Genomic DNA, 7,587 nt, shown 5'->3' with positions numbered 1-7,587 from the left:
AGTATTTAACCCAAATTTATTGATTCGACACAAGGGGAGCCAAAGAATATTCTCAAGTATTAGCAGCTGAGTTGTCAATTCAACCACACCTGGAAACTTAGTATCTGCAGCAAAGTGTTTAATAGCAAAGTAATATGATAGTGGTGGTAACGGCAACAAAAGTAAAGACAACAAAAGTAATGTTTTTCGTATTTTGTAGTGATTGTAACAGTAGGAGCGGGAAAGTAAATAAGCGAGAACCAGTATATGGAAAGCTCGTAGGCATCGGATCAGTGATGGATAATTATGCCGGATGCGGTTCATCATGTATCAGTCATAACATAGGGTGACACAGAACTAGCTCCAATTCATCAATGTAATGTAGGCATGTATTCCGTATTTAGTCATACGTGCTTATGGAAAAAAACTTGCATGACATCTTTTGTCCTACCCTCCCATGGCAGCGGGGTCCTATTGGAAACTAAGGGATATTAAGGCCTCCTTTTCATAGAGAACCGGAACAAAGCATTAGCACATAGTGAATACATGAACTCCTCAAACTATGGTCATCACCAGGAGTGGTCCCGATTATTGTCACTTCGGGGTTGCCGGATCATAACACATAGTAGGTGACTATAGACTTGCAAGATAGGATCAAGAACTCACATATATTCATGAAAACATAATAGGTTCAGATCTGAAATCATGGCACTCGGGCCCTAGTGACAAGCATTAAGCATAGCAAAGTCATAGCAACATCAATCTCAGAACATAGTGTATACTAGGGATCAAACCCTAACAAAACTAACTCGATTACATGATAAATCTCATCCAACGCATCACTATCCAGCAAGCCTATGATGGAATTACTCACGCACAGCGGTGAGCATTATGAAATTGGTGATGGAGGATGGTTGATGATGACGACGGCGACGAATCCCCCTCTCCGGAGCCCCGAACGGACTCCAGATCAACCCTCCCGAGAGAGATTAGGGCTTGGTGGCGGCTCCGTATCGTAAAACGCGATGATTTCTTCTTCCTTATTTTTTCTCCCTGAAAGCCAATATATAGAGTTGGAGTTGGCGTCGGAGGGTGTCCAAGGGGCCCACGAGGTAGGGGGCGCGCCCTAGAGGGGGGGGCGCACCCCCACCCTACTGGACAAGGTGTGGGCCCCTTGGTCTTCATCTTTGGTGAGGATTTTTTATTATTTTCTCTAAGGTGTTCCGTGGAGTTTCAGGACTTTCCGAGAATATTTTCTTTCTGCACATAAAACAACACCATGGCAATTCTGCTGAAAACAGCATCAGTCCGGGTTAGTTCCATTCAAATCATACAAGTTAGAGTCCAAAACAAGGGCAAAAGTGTTTGGAAAAGTAGATACGATGGAGACGTATCGGGGCGCTGGATAACCTGATGGAGGCGCTACGAGACACCTCCGTTATGGACGAGCATCGTGTTCTTATGAGCGCGGTGATCGAGAAGGTTCAGTCTGCCAAGAGTGGACTAAGCGAAGCCTACAGGAACCTGTTGACAGGTTTCGAGGTAAGTGACAGAGAAAAAAAAACCTATAGTCAGTAGCCCCTGAGACACTGTCCGGTGCTCGGTAAGAGGAACCGGACGGAGGATCAATCCTCTAGTGTAGGAGACTAACTTGATTTGTGTGCATGAGCAGGCGTCACTGTTGTCTGCGACCTGGCATGCTGCCGAAGTCTCTGAACTGAAGCAGAGGCTAGAGCAGACTGAGAACGAGCTCGGCGAGGTTAGAGTGCGGCTGCAAGAGAAGCAAGGTAAGTGACGTCTTGCTGTATTGTTCGGAAAGCGAAGACGCTGTGTATTGACTGTAATGTAGAAATGTATGCAGGGGCCGCGACCGAGGCCGAGGCCCTGAGGAAGGCCCTAGGCAAGGCTGAGGAGAAGGCTGTCCAGCAGGAAGCTACCCGTAAGAAGCTCAAGGCTCGTGTCAAGGAAATCCAGCAGGAGCTCCAAGATGCAGTGAGAAAATGTGAGACCTTGGAGAATGATGCGTCGGCTCAGGAGGCCGAACTCACCAAGGCTCGTCAGGGCGCGGAAATCACGCCGAATTAGGCTCAGGCCATCATCCAGGAGATCCAGGAGGCCAGGAAGATCACGGCGGGTAAGGCTTTTAAGATGCAAAGCAAGTATGCGGAGAGGCAGTAACCTTTACTAACCCGGGTTCGGAGTTCCCTAGGCGCTTTTGTGGATCTACCACACAGCGTATTGGACCCTGCAGCATTCTACCAAGCCAAAGGAGGAGGTTCTATGGAGAAGCTATTCTGGTCGCAGTATGCGACGCCAGAGCATCACGTGTCCTTCACCGATCAGCTGAAGCAGCTGGTGGAGCTGCATAGGGTGGCCGAACTAGCCATGAAGGATTTGACAATCCGGCTATGGCCAGCCGAAGCTATACCCGGCAGCTACTTCAGACTCGTGAGGCGACTGGTGGAAGCCTGTCCGTGGTTGGACGTCGTCAAGCGCTCTACATGTATTCAAGGAGCCCGTATGGCCTTCGCTCGCTGCAAGATGTCGTGGGCGAAGATGACCGCTGTTGAAGTGGACAGCGGGCCGCCGGAGGGCAAGCAGAACCGCACACCCAAGAAATATTTTGCGGATGTCATAGAGGGGTCTAGACTTGTGGCAGCTCAATGTTCGCAGGACGTTATTTTCGAATGAATACATTCGTGTTGTCCTTTGCTTTGTATTATAAAGACAAAGCTTTGTTGTGTAATGTAATTTCGTTATGCTTTAAATTGTTTCCTCCTGTGCGGCCCTGTTATATGCAATCTGAGGGTTGGCCAGTCGTCGGCTTCTGCCCTCACGTAATTAGTATGGAGGTGTTCGGGATGGGATCTAAACAATCTTGATCCAATTATATGGTCCTCTGGGGGAGTTGTTTAGCGCAATGAACAAGGAAATCAGACTATATGGCTTGAACGCCCTCACTTAGCCATAGGAGTTCTATAATTAAGCAAGTGCACAACCCCTGGTCCAAGCCAGTGTGCTGTTAGGTTCTGATCGGGAAGTGTCGATCCTTCGCATAATGCGGAAGAAATCTCCAACGATTTTGTGACCCTTGAACAGCTGACCGGCTCTCGCCGTATAATGACAATCAGTTTTCGGCTTTCTCTACTGAGGTGCTCATCCGGTCAAAGCCAGGGCACAATCGCAGTAGTTCTCCCTTTACTACCCTAGCCGATAGAGCGGAACGTAGGGTAGCAAGCACAGGAGCCAGGCAGCCCAACTATTGACCAAAGATATGATTCAGAGACAATGCATATAATGCTAAATTCGGGGTGCCGAACTTATCTATAAGAAGTGTTCGGACTTTTCTGCCGTATTATGGGGCGGTGGGGAGCCCCTGGCGAATATGAGATGTACCAAAGTGTACGGATGCAACTGATAAGCAAATCAAAATAAAATGATTTAAGAAGCAAAAGCCACAGAAACTGGGCCGCAAACCGTTTTCATTACAATAGTATGGATACGTCAGGGCATATCTTGTACAAATGGTGCGATAAGCATCCTGGCTATTTGACATGCCGGAATAAAGAGGGCGCAGCGTGCGGGTCCTGAGAAATAAGTAAAAAATACCATCAAGAAGAACGTATAAAGGTTACCCTACACACCTATGCTGCTTGCCATGTTTGTATGCCGATCCTTAAAAGGGACTGGTCAGAAGGCCCGTTGGAAAAGGAACTTGCAAAAACAAGAAAAAGGAAAAGTTGAAAAGTATGTGTGGGTCCGGGGCCGGTCAAGCTGAACTGAAGATCTCGGGTTAGCTTCTGCCACCGTCGATGTCCATTGGATTTTGAGTGCGTAATTATGTATGCGTGGTGTGAATACCACTGCTTCATTGGGACGGAGGCCAGATTGCTAATCGAGCTCTTGACGAGCCGCGCTGTCCTGTTGTAGAGTAGTCCGGAACCTCTTGATGGTGTCCAGGGGCTCGGCAGCCGCACTATGGTGCTGCTTGAGAAGGCCGCTCTATACCTCTGCTTCTAGGGCGATGATGTGCTCCTCTGTTCGGAGGGAGCGTTCCGTATTGTTGTTGACTATTATGACGCCGCGTGGACCGGGCATTTTGAGCTTGAGATAAGCGTAGTGTGGCACAACGTTGAATCTAGCAAATGTTGTTTGTCCGAGCAGTGTGTGGTAGCCGCTGTGCAATGGGACGATGTCGAAGATTAACTCCTCACTTCGGAAGTTGTCCGGAGAACCAAAGACCAGTTCCAGCATGATTGAGCCCGTACAGCGGGCCTCTACGCCTGTAATGACTCCTTTAAAGGTAGTCTTTGTTGGTTTGATTCGTGATGGGCCGATGCCCACCTTCCGCACTGTATCCTGATAGAGAAGGTTAAGGCTGCTGCCACCGTCCATTAGGACTAGTGTTAGGTGAAATTCGTCGATGATTGGGTCGAGGACCAGTGTGGCTGAACCGCCATGGCGAATACTAGTTGGGTGGTCTCGGCGATCGAACGTGATCGGGAATGATGACCATGGATTGAATTTTGGCGCGACTGGCTCTACCGCGTAGACGTCCCTAAGCGCTCGCTTACGCTCCCTTTTGGGGATGTGTGTAGCGTATATCATGTTCACCGTCTTGACTTGAGGGGGGAATTTCTTCTGCCCCCCTGTGTTCGGCTGCCGAGGCTCTTCGTCTTCGTCCTCACTTTGTGTTCCCTTTTCTTTATGGTCGGCATATAACTTGCCAGCCTGCTTGAAGACCCAACAATCCCTGTTGGTATGATTGGCTTGTTTGTCCGGGGTGCCGTGTATCTTGCACGAACGGTCGAGTATGCAGTCCAGGCTAGAAGGTCCTTCATTGTTTTGTTTGTAGGGCTTCTTCCGTTGGCTAGACTTGGAGCCAGTGAATCTGGCGATGACTGTGGTGTCATCGGTGTTGTTGCCATTGCTTCGGCGTTTATGTCTATTGCGCCGGAGCTTGCCGGTGTTGTTTTTCTCCTTAGAGGGGCCTGTCTCGCTGGCTGTGTTGTTACTACGAGCCAGGCAACTGTCCTCACCCGCGCAAAAGCGGGTCATGAGCGCCGTGAGGGCCGCCATAGACTTCGGCTTTTCTTGGCCGAGGTGGCGTGCTAGCCATTCGTCACGGATGCTGTGTTTGAAGGCTGCTAAGGCCTCAGCATCCGGACAGTCAACAATTTGGTTCTTTTTGGTTAGGAACCTAGTCCAGAATTTTCTGGCTGATTCTCTAGGTTGTTTAACTATGTGGCTTAAGTCATCGACATTTGGTGGGTAGACATAAGTTCCTTGGATGTTATCGAGGAAGGCCTCTTCCAAATCCTCCCAGCCGCCGATAGAATTTTCAGGCAGGCTCTTAAGCCAGTGCCGAGCTGGCCCTTTAAGCTTGAGTGGGAGGTATTTGATGGCGTGTAGGTCATCTCCTCGAGCCATGTGAATATGGAGGATAAAATCCTTGATCCATACCGCAGGGTTGGTTGTGCCATCGTATGATTCCATGTTGACGGGCTTGAACCCCTCGGGGAATTCGTGATCCAGCACCTCGTCTGTGAAGCAGAGAGGGTGTGCGGTGCCTCTATAGCAGGCTGCATCGCGGCGGAGCTCTGATGGAGTCCGTCTGCGGTATTCGGTTCGGGCATGGTTAGGTTTGTCACGTTCGGGTAGGTATCCGTCGTCGTGCCTCAAGGCACGGCCTCACGGTCTGTAGATCGATCTTGTATGTCCCGCTCGACTGTCCAGGGTCTGCAGGAGGTCATACATGTGACCCCGAACTCTTCCATCTTTATTTTTGCGGGGCGGTTGGGCAGGCTGCTGTTCGGCCCGAGTTGCCGCTTTATCCTGACCGCGTGGTGGCCGGTCGACTGCCCTGTCTCGACCACGTGGTGGTCGTTCCGCATTACGCGAGGGAGATGGGTGCTCTGGTGCTTCCTCGTCAAATTGAGGTAGCAGTCTGCGTTTTGGGTGGCTCTTAGCTTGGCGCTTGAGGCCATATTCTTCGGCAGTCAGGACATCAGTCCATCTGTCTACGAGAAGATCTTGTTCGTCTTGAAGCTGTTGTTGTTTATTTTTCAAGCTCCTTGCAGTGGCTATGAGCTGAAGCTTGAAGCGTTCCTGTTCCATGGGGTCCTCTGGCACGATGAAGTCTTCGTTGCCGAGGCTTGTCTCGTCCTCGGAGGGCGGATGGTAACTATCGTCTTTCGAGTTATCTTCTGTGGCCTGTTCATCAGGATTGTCTTTCCTGTTGTCATGTTCCCCCTGTTCGGATGCCGCACCGATGGGGTCTTCATTGTTTTCGGCATCCCCCGGAGTGCTATTTTCTCCAGCTCCAGTGTTGCCATCCTTTGGGCGACGAGTCTTAGAACGGCGTTTGGGGCGCCAATGCTTTGACTGTGTCTCAGAAGGTTTGTTCTTATACGGCTCTTCTTTGTCGTCGTCAGATCCTCTAGGTGTATCAACCATGTACACGTCATACGAGGAGGTGGCCGTCCAACATCCAGTGAATGGCGGGTTTGGGGCCTCCTCTTCTCCGGCATCGTTGTCCATACCATCGATGTCTTCGGAGTCGTAATCAAGGTCGCCCGTTAGTTCTTCGACAGTGGCGATGAAGTGGGTGGTGGGTGGGAAGCGAAATTCCTCGTCGTCCGCCTCTAGCTCGAACCGAATATAGTTCGGCTGTGAGTCCTTCTCCAAGGACAAGTTCTTTAAAGAATCTAGTATGTCACCAAAAGATGAGTGCTGGAAGAAGTCTGCGGCGCCGAATTCGAAAATCGACAACCGATCCAGCTCGGTGTCCACAGGTGTATCCGGTCCGGAACGTGCAGCCGAAAACGAGTCCGGAGTTCCATTGGCACGAATATTGTAGGATGTCGAGTCCGTGTGTGGCTCCAACATCGTGGACTTTGTGGCCTCGGAGGGCACGATCTACTTCGGTTCTGAGGCCATTGCAGCAACAAGATCCATCTCCTGGGTGTGATCCGATGACAGATTTAAGTCATGTTCATCGGAGAGAGGGGAGCGACTGCCACAGTCTCGAATCCATCGAAGATCAAGTCTCCATGGGTATCCGCGGCGCAGTGGAACTCTCAATGAAAGCCCCAATGTCGGTGTCAAAACAGGCAGATCTCAGTTAGGGGGTCCCGAACTGTGCATCTAGGATCGATGGTAACAAGAGACGGGGGACACAATGTTTACCCAGGTTCGGGCCCTCTCTATGGAGGTAATAACCTACTTCCTGCTTGATTGATCTTGATGAATATGAGTGTTACACTAGTAGAAAACAGGGCTTTGGTCCAGGCCGGGTCAGCCCATTAGTCACGGTTCTGTCCAGAACCGGGACCAATGGGGGCATTGGTCCCGTATCGTGAGCCCAGGGGGCCGGCCGGGCCACGTGGGCCATTGGTCCCGGTTCATCTGGACCTTTTTGTCCCGGTTGGTGGGATGAACCGGGACCAATGGGCCTCGCTCCTGGCCCACAACCATTGGTCCCGGTTCGTGCCTCAAACAGGGACTAAAGATTAGACCTTTAGTCCCGGTTTGAGGCACGAACCGGGACTAATGGGGTTGAGACCTTTAGTCCCGGTTCATGCCATGAACCGGTACTAAAGGTCCCAT

This window comes from Triticum dicoccoides, chromosome 2A (genome assembly GCF_002162155.2).
Source record: "Triticum dicoccoides isolate Atlit2015 ecotype Zavitan chromosome 2A, WEW_v2.0, whole genome shotgun sequence".
Taxonomy (NCBI): Eukaryota; Viridiplantae; Streptophyta; class Magnoliopsida; order Poales; family Poaceae; genus Triticum; species Triticum dicoccoides.
Note: the sequence above shows the minus strand (reverse complement) of the source record.